Source organism: Ambystoma mexicanum, chromosome 4q (assembly GCF_040938575.1).
Source record: "Ambystoma mexicanum isolate Mex_15411 chromosome 4q, UKY_AmexF1_1, whole genome shotgun sequence".
Lineage (NCBI taxonomy): Eukaryota > Metazoa > Chordata > Amphibia > Caudata > Ambystomatidae > Ambystoma > Ambystoma mexicanum.
In genome coordinates this window covers 673,456,075-673,469,104 of record NC_090928.1, presented here as the reverse complement: position 1 = coordinate 673,469,104, position 13,030 = coordinate 673,456,075, and positions in this window count along the sequence as shown.

The following is a 13,030-nucleotide window of genomic DNA, read 5'->3' as shown; positions in this document are numbered from 1 at the left end:
TTGGCCACATTTTTGTATATCGTTTTTTTTATTAGTTAGTGTAGTTAGATAGGTTTCCTTTATTTTGTTGGGATAATGGACCCTGGATTGTTCCCATGTACATAGTTGACAGTTGGATTGTATTTTATTTTTCTATTTTTGACCATGGAGCAATGGCTTTCTTTTTCATTTCCCATTGGATTTTGTTTTGTGGACATCGACTTTGGACATTACTTTGGATTTTTATTTTTGGTTTTGCTTTTTTTGACGGACATGCTTCTTTTCATTTTTGTACATTCACGTTTCTGTTTCTTCTTTTGTTATTCTATTGATGTTTCCTTTAATACATTTTTTTTTGGTGAACTTCAATGTGTGGTATCTCATTTGTTTCATGCATTTCATGATATGTGTTTTGAGATTCACTGACACCCATTGGGTGTATGTGAGGGAAATGTGTTTGTTTCGGAATTGCAATCGGTGTTCTGTGATGTAATTGCAAATTATGAGTGGGTGGATGCAATACTCGGGTGGGTGTTTTGCATTTGGAGGCTGACCATAGGGACCAGGGATCTAGATTGTGATGACATGTTGGCTGGGGAACATGAGTTGCACATGGGTGGGGGCCTGCTGGCAGGTGCCCCACAGTGCTGGGGGGTGGGGGTGGTGGGGAACATGAGTTGGTCATGGGTGGGGCCTGCTGGCAGGTGCCCCACAGTGCTGGGGGGTGGGGGTGGTGGGAGACATGGGGGGGGCCTGGTGGAGGCTGCCCCTGCACTGCTGGGGGGTGGGGGTGGTGTGAGACATGGGTGTGGGCCTGGTGGATGCTGCCCCTGGTGGCTGGGGGGTGGGGGTGGTGGGAGACATGGGTGGGGGCCTGGTGGTGGGTGCCTCTGCACTGCTGGGGGGTGGGGGTGGTGGGAGACATGGGTGGGGGCCTGGTGGAGGCTGCCCCTGGTGGCTGGGGGGTGGGGGTGGTGTGAGACATGGGTGGGGGCCTGGTGGAGGCTGCCCCTGGTGGCTGGGGGGTGGGGGTGGTGTGAGACATGGGTGGGGGCCTGGTGGAGGCTGCCCCTGGTGGCTGGGGGGTGGGGGTGGTGGGAGACATGGGTGGGGGCCTGGTGGTGGGTGCCCCTGCACTGCTGGGGGGTGGGGGTGGTGTGAGACATGGGTGGGTGCCTGGTGGAGGCTTCCCCTGGTGGCTGGGGGGTGGTGGTGGTGGGGAACATGAGTTGGTCATGGTTGGGGGCCTGCTGGCAGGTGCCCCACAGTGCTGGGGGGTGGGGGTGGTGGGAGACATGGGGGGTCCTGGTGGAGGCTGCCCCTGCACTGCTGGGGGGTGGGGGTGGTGTGAGACATGGGGGGGGGCTGGTGGAGGCTGCCCCTGGTGGCTGGGGGATGGGGGTGGTGGGGAACATGAGTTGGACATGGGTGGGGGCCTGCTGGCAGGTGCCCCACAGTGCTGGGGGTTGGGGGTGGTGGGGAACATGAGTTGGACATGGGTGGGGGCCTGGTGGAGGCTGCCCCTGGTGGCTGGGGGGTGGGGGTGGTGGGGAACATGAGTTGGTCATGGGTGGGGGCCTGCTGGCAGGTGCCCCACAGTGCTGGGGGGTGGGGGTGGTGGGGAACATGAGTTGGACATGGGGGGGCTGGTGGAGGCTGCCCCTGCACTGCTGGGGGGTGGGGGTGGTGTGAGACATGGGGGGGGCCTGGTGGAGGCTGCCCCTGGTGGCTGGTGGGTGGGGGTGCTGGAGAACATGAGTTGGACATGGGTGGGGGCCTGCTGGCAGGTGCCCCACAGTGCTGGGGGGTGGGGGTGGTGGGGAACATGAGTTGGTCATGGGTGGGGGCTTGTTGGCAGGTGCCCCACAGTGCTGGGGGGTGGGGGTGGTGGGAGACATGGGGGGACCTGGTGGAGGCTGCCCCTGCACTGCTGGGGGGTGGGGGTGGTGTGAGACATGGGTGTGGGCCTGGTGGATGCTGCCCCTGGTGGCTGGGGGGTGGGGGTGGTGGGAGACATGGGTGGGGGCCTGGTGGTGAGTGCCCCTGCACTGCTGGGGGGTGGGGGTGGTGGGAGACATGGGGGGGGCTGGTGGAGGCTGCCCCTGCACTGCTGGGGGGTGGGGGTGGTGGGGAACATGAGTTGCACATGGGTGGGGGCCTGGTGGCAGGTGCCCCACAGTGCTGGGGGGTGGGGGTGGTGTGAGACATGGGTGGGGGCCTGGTGGAGGCTGCCCCTGGTGGCTGGGGGTGCAGGGGGACATGCGTTGGTGGGCAGTAGTGCAAGTTGACATGTGGGTTGGCTGGGGGGCATGGCCATGGTGGGTGGGGTGCCTGTAGGACATGTGCAGGGTAGGCCCCTGTGGTGTGAGCCACCTGCAGGGGCCGTCGAGGGTGTAGAGGGAACACCTGGGAGGGCCCACACGTGCAATTCACGTGTGGTGCTCCCCGCGCACCCCTGTAATACACGTACCCTGATGGAATCGCGTGTGGAACTTCCCGCGCACCCCTGAAATACACGTACCCTGCTGGAATCGCGTGTGTGACTTCCCATGCACCCTGAAATACACGTACCCTGCTGATATCGCGTGTGGAACTTCCCGCGCACCCCTGAGATACGCGTACCCTGCTCGCACGGGCCCAATCGCGTGTGAAAATTCCCGCGCACCCCTGAAATACACGTACCCTGCTGGAATCGCGTGTGTGACTTCCCATGCACCCTGAAATACACGTACCCTGCTGATATCGCGTGTGGAACTTCCCGCGCACCCCTGAGCTACGCGTACCCTGCTCGCACGGGGCCAATCGCGTGTGGAACTTCCCGCGCACCCCTGTAATACACGTACCCTGATGGAATCGTGTGTGGAACTTCCCGCGCACCCCTGAAATACACGTACCCTGCTGGAAACGCGTGTGTGACTTCCCATGCACCCTGAAATACACGTACCCTGCGGAAATCGCGTGTGTAACTTCCCCTGCACCCTGAAATACACGTACCCTGCTGATATCGCGTGTGGAACTTCACGCGCACCCCGAAATACACGTACCCTGATGGAATCGCGTGTGGAACTTCCTACGCACCCCTGAGATACGCGTACCCTGCTCGCACGGGCCCAATCGCGTGTGGAAATTCCCGCGCACCCCTGAAATACACGTACCCTGCTGGAATCGCATGTGTAACTTCCCCTGCACCCTGAAATACACGTACCCTGCTGATATCGCGTGTGGAACTTCCCGCGCACCCCTGAAATACACGTACCCTGCGGAAATCGCGTGTGTAACTTCCCCTGCACCCTGGAATACACGTACCCTGCTGATATCGCGTGTGGAACTTCCCGCGCACCCCTGAGATACGCGTACCCTGCTCGCACGGGCCCAATTGCGTGTGAAAATTCCCGCGCACCCCTGAAATACACGTACCCTGCTGGAATCGCGTGTGTGACTTCCCATGCACCCTGAAATACACGTACCCTGCTGATATCGCGTGTGGAACTTCCCGCGCACCCCTGAGCTACGCGTACCCTGCTCGCACGGGGCCAATCGCGTGTGGAACTTCCCGCGCACCCCTGTAATACACGTACCCTGATGGAATCGCGTGTGGAACTTCCCGCGCACCCCTGAAATACACGTACCCTGCTGGAAACGCGTGTGTGACTTCCCATGCACCCTGAAATACACGTACCCTGCGGAAATCGCGTGTGTAACTTCCCCTGCACCCTGAAATACACGTACCCTGCTGATATCGCGTGTGGAACTTCACGCGCACCCCGAAATACACGTACCCTGATGGAATCGCGTGTGGAACTTCCTACGCACCCCTGAGATACGCGTACCCTGCTCGCACGGGACCAATCGCGTGTGGAAATTCCCGCGCACCCCTGAAATACACGTACCCTGCTGGAATCGCGTGTGTAACTTCCCCTGCACCCTGAAATACACGTACCCTGCTGATATCGCGTGTGGAACTTCCCGCGCACCCCTTAAATACACGTACCCTGCGGAAATCGCGTGTGTAACTTCCCCTGCACCCTGGAATACACGTACCCTGCTGATATCGCGTGTGAAAATTCCCGCGCACCCCTGAAATACACGTACCCTGCTGGAATCGCGTGTGTAACTTCCCCTGCACCCTGAAATACACGTACCCTGCTGATATCGCGTGTGGAACTTCACGCGCACCCCTGAAATACACGTTCCCTGCGGAAATCGCGTGTGTAACTTCCCCTGCACCCTGAAATACACGTACCCTGCTGATATCGCGTGTGGAACTTCACGCGCACCCCGAAATACACGTACCCTGATGGAATCGCGTGTGGAACTTCCCGCGCACCCCTGAGATACGCGTACCCTGCTCGCACGGGCCTAATCGCGTGTGGAAATTCCCACGCACCCCTGAAATACACGGACCCTGCTGGAATCGTGTGTGGAACTTCCCGCGCACCCCTGAAATACACGTACCCTGCGGAAATCGCGTGTGTAACTTCCCCTGCACCCTGGAATACACGTACCCTGCTGATATCGCGTGTGGAAATTCCCGCGCACCCCTGAAATACACGTACCCTGCTGGAATCGCGTGTGTAACTTCCCCTGCACCCTGAAATACACGTACCCTGCTGATATCGCGTGTGGAACTTCACGCGCACCCCGAAATACACGTACCCTGATGGAATTGCGTGTGGAACTTCCCGCGCACCCCTGAGATACACGTACCCTGCTCGCACGGGCCCAATCGCGTGTGGAAATTCCCGCGCACCCCTGAAATACACATACCATGATGAAATTGCGTGTGGAACTTCCAGCGCACCCCTGAAATACGCGTACCCTGCTCGCACAGGGCCAATCGCGTGAGGTACTTCCCGCGCACCCCAGTGATACACGTAGCCCGCTTGCTGTGCTGGTACAGGGTTAGCGCAGCCCTTTGCGCTGGATTGGGTATATTGATGGCTTTTCTCTGCGCGGGAGGCGTTCTTGGGGGCGTAACTGGCGCTGCTGCAGGGTCGCTGCGCCACTGTGCACCACGGCTGGTTTTGGTGGCTGGAATCCATGAATACGCTGTGCGCGGAAATGGATTTTAGCGCACGCGGCTGGCGCAGGGATTCGTACGCGCACACTGTGCGCCAGCCGTCTGCGCCACTTGTGCGCTGAATTCTATGAATTACCCCCTTAGTCTTTTAAAGCTCAATGCATTAACATTGAAAATTAGGTAATTAGGCAGGGACTCTGAAGTGTGACTGTGACTGGCTGTGGCTGTTACTATGACTGAGATATGATTCTGACTGAGAGTCTGTTTCTATGAGTCCAAGACTATGTGACTGTGACTATGACTGAGAGACTGTGACTGTGACTGACTAGGCCGTTGGCTAAGACTAGAACTGTGAGTATGATTATGACTACATTGTGCTCTAGCACCTTGAAGCATCTCTTGTGCTGGATGGAATTACCAATAAAGATCTCAGACCAAATAATTGGACAGACTCAAGAAATATGGCAAAGTACTACTTTATTCTCAAATTAACATTGACAGACATCTGACTGATGCTTGCACACTCACACACACACAACCTTGATTACACAGGGGTCTTATACCCTAATATGCGTCATCTATGACATCATCCTATGTGGCAAACCATAAAACCTATCAGCGGGAGGGATTGGATTAGGGGAACATATCTACTTATGGAAGGTATATTGGTTAGTACTTCATTGGCTTATCTGTAAGACAACCCTTGATCTACCTCTGCATATATATATTACCTATTAAAGCAAACAAAATGGAGGCTGATTCGTCTATGCAATATTGTATAGCACATTGCTCCATAGACCCACTGATTGGTTGGCATTCCCATCCAACCTTGGACTTTAGTCTCGGGTAGCAGCATGTAAGGAAACCGAAACACAGGTGCTTGGATCACGTCATATTACGCCCAAGTCCATCATCTCTCATCAGTTCATCCATGAGCCAAAGCTTCCCATCTGTAGTTGACCTTGTAGGCTGTTTTATGTTCTAGGACATTCTAAGGAGTGAAAGTATATTCTTATCTTCATTCGAGGCTTAATGAATAGCCCTCATTTTCAAATTCTGAATCACGTAATGTCTTTGATACAATATGGCCATAAGTTTTTACCTGGTTGGAGGAGCAAGGGGCATTCTCATGCAGCGTCCAGTCATAAACTCATGAGAAGTTAGATGGTGATCTGAGCCAAGTTGGTTCATTAAAGTGTACATATGGCCAGGGTAAAGCAAGGTAGCCATCCCTTCTTCAAAGTTATCTTTATCTTTGCTATTCTTTCCTTCAATAATCCATTTAATGGCTCACAGACACCATTCGACAGTGGGTGAAAGGTATAACATGTGTCAGGCAGTGTGTCTTTTTCATTGATACGTCTGTGGCTATGAATATTTTAGAGGTTCCCAAAGCATTAACTATGAGAGAACACATGTAGCAGCTTTCATCTGACGCACTCCTTTCCACCTTTTTCATGTGCTGATATCAGAGGTTATTCTTTAAATGAGCCGAATTGTCAAGTTACATATGTATACCTTCATGATTTTCCCCAACATCCCTTTTAAATTGAAATAAATGAGTAGTAAGATTGTAAAAGATGATGTTCGTGATTTCATCAGGGGCAACCGTAAATGTTTCATTGCCATTCACCGTCTCTGTATTGTTCCTTATGACTTGTCTAAATGTCATAATAATCAGGAGAAAAACACAAATCATAATGCGGAATGACACCACAATTGTTATTCTATGGAAACCCATTGATATTCTTGATGGCAATGAGCCTCTTATATCCTGTAGCCCCCTCAGTTTTGCTCAGACTTTTAATCTGTAACTCTGCAAGTCTCTATGAATCACACCTTTATTTCAAAAACTGCAAGATGATTGCAGCAATTATCCTAAATATAAAGTATTTATTCTTAGAATTTCCCAAAAAATGTTATGACATTTACTTATCTTCTTATTACAGCTGGATAAGACTGTAATATGTAGGTAAAAAACAGCGTACATTAATGTGTGTAGTACTATTGCAATAGGTAACATAAAGATGAAGTGTGCTTTTCTTCGTTCAGCTCTAGTACTTCAATGCATAGTTCTTTCAGCTTTTCTAAACAGAGTTCCAATATATCTGCAAGTCTGTTCACTCCTTGTCAAATGTTAAAAGATATCAGCTTTTCGTCCACTGTACTGCTGTATTCTTCACTTCCCTTGTCTTTACGCTTGACCAAAGAATGAGTCTGCATATGCAGAACTTCTTCTCTTGCTTCACTGTGGGTAGTTGCAGGAGGGGTTGAGGTTTCTCCTTTATATGGCTTGATGTCGTGCAAATGAAGCCAGGCTCTTCATCCTTTTTATTTGGCTGATGTGGGTGTAACTTTTTCTACCTCGTATGGACCTTCAAAACGAGGAGTGCTCCATGTGCGTACAAATTTACGCACCAGACCTGGTCTCCTAGGTATAAGCTTGGTTGTTTAAACAAATCCTCTGTTGCAATGGACCGATCATCTTTGTCACTTCTCTTTGATCCCTCCCTTCGATTCTTGACTTGTTGAGACATGAAAGAAACACTTGCAGTCATTGTTGTTAGGTAATCATGGATCTTGTCACCTAATGTCTTTGGCACATTATGGGCATCAGTTTTTAGCCTAGTTGGAGGATCAAGGGGGGTTCTCATGCGGCCTCCAGTTAGAAAGTCATGAGTAGTTAGATGGTGATCTGAGCCAGGCTGATTCCTTAGTGCGCATATGGCTAGAGGTAGGCAATGTAGCCATCCCTTGTTCAAAGTTATCTTCATCTTTGCTATTCCTTCCTTCAATAATCAATTTAATTGCTGAAAGATGTAATTTGCCTGTGGGTGATAGCCGAAGAAAACCTGTGCTTAATGCTTAATAGAAGAACCATTTGTTTAAACAACTTATTCACAAAATGCTGTCCATTTGTCAGACCACAAAACCTCACACACCCCATCTTGGGAACACTTCACACACAAGAAACATGGCAGCACATCTGGCATCAGGGTGTGTGCATAGACCTGCCTCAATCCATCTAGAGAAAGGACATACCACGACCAGCATATATCTGTAACCATTACATTTCTGCAGCATATCTAAATAATCTATATGTAGATGCTGAAATGGTAGTGTATGATTGGGTACATCTTTATTTTCTTGTTTATGGGGGATCAGTCCCAAGGATATGAGAGAAATATAATAGATGCTGAAATGGGCCATTGGGTCTAGGAATTGCTCCTCTCACTGTTCGCAAAGTGTGCCCTGCAGTACATTTCTGGCACACGATGCAATTTAGAATAATCTGTTCCACATTTTCTAACAGATTTGCAAGAACCATTCTTCTGCAATTGTTGCAGCTAGACTCTCTCTCGATACACATGCGTGGGGTAGTGGAGTTGCTCCAATGCTGCCCTCGATAATGCTAGAGGCATAACTGGCTTTCCACTGTTATCCTGTCTCCAAATTATCTCAGTGGGGGATAAAGAACGCCCTTGATTCTTTCATAGATTCTTCTCTTCTTGTGGTTCTCACCCTTGTATCTCAATTAAAGACAGCACATTAAAGCCCTCCTTTACCAACATACATCAGCCTGTCATTTGTTTAACACTTTAAATTTTAAAATTGGAAATGGCTTGGAAATAGGCTGCCTTTTTGTCTTCTAAATCTGAGGGTTCATTTTCGCGAGAAATTAAATCTGTCCTTTTTTTAGAATGTGCTGCGCATTTTACAACTACAAACATCAATGGGGGCACTAGTACTTCAATAAGGTTATCCAATAGAGCCACATATTGTGCTGGGGTGCTGTATGCACAGTGGAAGCCCATCCTTTTCCAGTGTGACAGACCTGCATGTAGGGTTGAACTCACATAGGCAGAGTCAGAGTACACCGTCACTTCCTCATCTTAGAATATCTGAAGCGTGGCGATGAGTGCCACTAATTCCGTAGCCTGTGCTAGGCAATACAAAAGCAATCTCACGCTTGTCACTACCTCGAATTCACACTCCCTGTTCAGCTTTACTACTGCTGATCCAGTATGCCTTTCATTAGTAGTATTGATACATTTTTGAAGAACCATTAATAAAAAGAACTTCCCCCCCTCCTAGCTTGGGGAATTTTATTATAATTCTCTGTATAGGTTGTGCAATCATGTACATAGTCATCCTCTCCTACTGGTTAACTCATGAACATTTTTATTGCAGGATTCCTTATTATTGCCATGTATCATGATGCTCTCTGTGTGGTCCGCGTACTCTTAGGTTTCTCTAAAATTGCAAATAATGTATGCTCGACAAATAATGTTACTGAACACCCCATTGTTATACTTGAAGCTTTTTAAATCGTGAATGCAGCAGCAGCTAAAAACTGCTCACAAGGATAATGCCCTTTCATAACTGTATCTAAAATCCCACTATAATAGGCTAATGGTTTGTGTCCATGTCCTAAAGTTGTTTTTTGTGTGAGAACTGCTGTCATGACTTCTCCATTTGAATGGGAAAATAAATACAATTCTTCATGAGAATCTGGAATTCCCAACAAATGGGCTGTAGTGATCAACTTTTTTAATTCTTCAAATCTTTCAGTCATTTCATCGATCCATATTATCTTGCCCGTGCGCACCTATGATTCTTTAACCCCTATTAATATTGGCCGAATATAAGTACTGTAAAAGAAAAAACCCAGGCCTGACAATAGTTGCATAGGCCTACAAACGTTTGCATTTCCCTCACTGTTTTAGGTTCTGAGGTCTTCATACTTGCTTCTGCTCTCTTAAGTGTCACTTTCCCCCCTTCATGAGAAATCAACTATCCTATATAGAAGACCTCTTTCTGACAGTATTGTAACTTCTCTTTGTCCATTTAATATCCTTTTTCTGCTAGTATAGTCATACGCTTATTGGAATATTCTCTACATCTTTCTTTTATCTCACTGCAAACCAACATTTCCTCCACATATTATACAATTACACTTTTGAGCTGAACATTGCCTAGGTCCATCTATTAAAGAATGAAGGGGGCTCACAGTACTGCTGGGGTAATCAAGAATGTTTCAGGCAGATCGTTCTATACAAAAAGGAAGTCAAATCCCGTGAGTATTCGTGAAGGGGAATTGAAAAGAACACTTTAAAAAAAAAAAAATCTATGACTGTAAAATATTTGGCCTTAGGTGGGATGGTGAAGGATTTGGAACTAAAGGAAACTCAGCTTTGACTATATTCTTTAGAGGGTGAAGTTCCTGAATAAATCTCCACAACCCCCCTTGTTGATTTTCTCACTGGACACAGAGTGGTGTTACATGGAGAATCAGATGGTACCAATATTCCTTGCTTCATTAAAGTTGAAATTGTGTCAAATATTGTTTTGCACATGGCAAAAGTGCTCCTGGTTTTGGCTTGATTTGAACTTCTCCTACTCCCTTTAATAGACACACATCCTACTGACTTGTGGTCCATAAAACCTTTGGCACTTCCTGAAAAAATGAAGGTGTCTTTTTTAGCAATGCCATTTTCTGCCGTATTTCTCTATTCTCTACCTTTATCCAATAAGTGAGACTTCAGAAAAATACTAATTCATCATCTGAACACTCACCCTTAAACAACTCCTCATCTGTCAAACCTGTTAGCCTGCATCCTTCACTGAGGGCTATCACTGTTCTCCATCCTCTTCCCTCATCATCTGTCCCAAAAAGACCCACCCTTTCCTCTCTGACCACTGCTGCTTCTAACTCCAAAGGGATAATCAGCCTTTCTTCATCATCCATAGGGATTTCTGGTCTGAACAAAAACTCATCAGGTAGTCTTAATAGTTTACCGAACAATCTGGGCAGCCACGATGATAAAACAGTCACTCCATACAGAAATACTTCTGGGTCTAAAGGGACCCCTCTGCGTTATGGCCTGTAATGGCTAGCATCAACTCTCTCACATTCATATAATGTATTCCTGGAGTGGAACACAGTATTCCTTTGTCAGTAAAATATATCGTCATGTCAAGTTTTGTCATCATGTCACGCACTAGTATGTTAACTGGTGTTTTCCTAGAACATAATAATGACATGTCATGTTCTCATATAGAGATTGGTAATTCATCTGTAAAAGGAACTAAATTAATTGCCCAGAGAATCCCTGTGCATTCATTGCAATACCTGACATTGGTTTTCCCTCACATACACAGGAACAAGTTGCTCTAGTTGGCCACAATAAATTAAAATGTCCGGCTTCCTATTGTCGCCTTGACCCTTGGTTCTTCTTGGGGGTCTGGTGTCACTGATAGTACTGAACACATCAGGTCACTCTGTGGGCTCTCCTATTGTGGATTTAAAGGTATTGCTGTGCCTGTGAAAGGGTTTCCTCCTACCACAATCAAACTCTCTAATGTGGGTGCAGGTGCTTGCTGGGCTCCTGTAGTCATATTCCATTGTGGCACCATGGACTGTTGTGTCGCTGCCTGCTGTACCTGCTGTGCTTGCATAGGTACTTGCTATGGTTTCCCTTGTGACGATTGCATTTGTGATGGCCCTTGCTGCATTTGTTGTGGCTGTGGCGCATATGTCTGAACCTGCATGTGATCTTGGGCATAATATTCCTTTGGTTCTGTATTATATTGTGGAGCATAGCCCATCTCCCTCTTGGAGCTTGCCAATTTTACTGCATGACTCCTCTGCATCTACATGTTTTAGCTATGTGTCCTATTCTTCCGCAATTCCAACATTTTTGCTGCTGTCCACCATTAAATTCTCCTCTTCCATGAGGGTTTTGAAATCCACTTCGTCCTACTCCTCTAGGCCCATTTCTTCTTTCCCATTGCCAAATGTTGTAGCCACTCTGATCTATGGGATACCCTATGTTGTTTTGATGCCCTGACTGCATCTCTTTTGTCCCCCCTCCTTCATTACTCTTTAATGCCACTCTCTCTACGGCTACTTTTGACAACTTCCTCTGGACTAACCTTGCTTCCTCCAGCTTTCTATTCTTAGGTTTCTTCTTATTCTTCTCCTGCATTAATCGGTAGTGATGCATGATCGTCAATTGTCTTTCTCGCCATGGCTTCGCTTCCATTCCCACCTGTTTCTTCAGTTGTCTTTGCACTGGCTCGGGCAGTCCCTGACACAAAATGTGGTGAAATAATGCCACCGGTTTTGCCCACGTTTCATGCATCTCCTGGCACCATCTGTCCTGAATATCTTTAATATAAGCAACAGGGTCTTCATCCGCCTTCATTTTCCTAGTAATAATCGCACCCATGTCTAATGCATTGGGGTATTGTACTCTGAGCACCCGGTATACATCTGCTCTGCAATCATTAAATGGTGCTCCTACATGTGTCGTATTTTATGCAGTCACCCTGCGTATCCTGCTCATATCCAGATGTCATCAGCTCTCTACCCTATAATAACTGCTAGTAAGCCTTTCATGGAACATATAGCCAATGTCATTCCTGATGTCATTCTCTCTGGCTTTTAAATAAATGTTCCCGCACCAGAAGTCAAACTCTGTAATTTACATCTTAAATTATCTGTATCCATTTGTGGCCATGGTATATATTGTGGTCATCCTCGCCCTTTCTGTAAGAATGGGAATTGTGAAAACCCTGGTCCATAATCATACCTACCTACACTTCTTGTTTTCCAGGACGGGCTAGTTTTGCCCACATTTCTTCGTCATGGTAGTGCCCTTAACCAGTTTACATAAGGCGGTGATACATCTCCTGCACTGCACCATCACGCTTGTGGTCACTCAGTGTATGGTGCTGACTCTGGTGTCCTTTCTTTGGTGTCCTCTAAATCTGACCATTACCCTTTTCTCTACACTCGATTCTTTTGAAAATCTGCATGCCTTCTCCCCTCCCGCTGTCTCATTTTTTTGCCTTTCTTCAACTGACATTATTATGCCCCAGCTTGTACGACTTGTATCTTTATCCACGTCATCAAGATCGTGTCTACTTAAGGACAACGTTCAATGCTCATCTGTTATGACGTCATCTCACCTATCTCCAGTTCCCCTCGAAAGAGATCCTTCTACGTTTTCTTGGGTTTTGTACAAT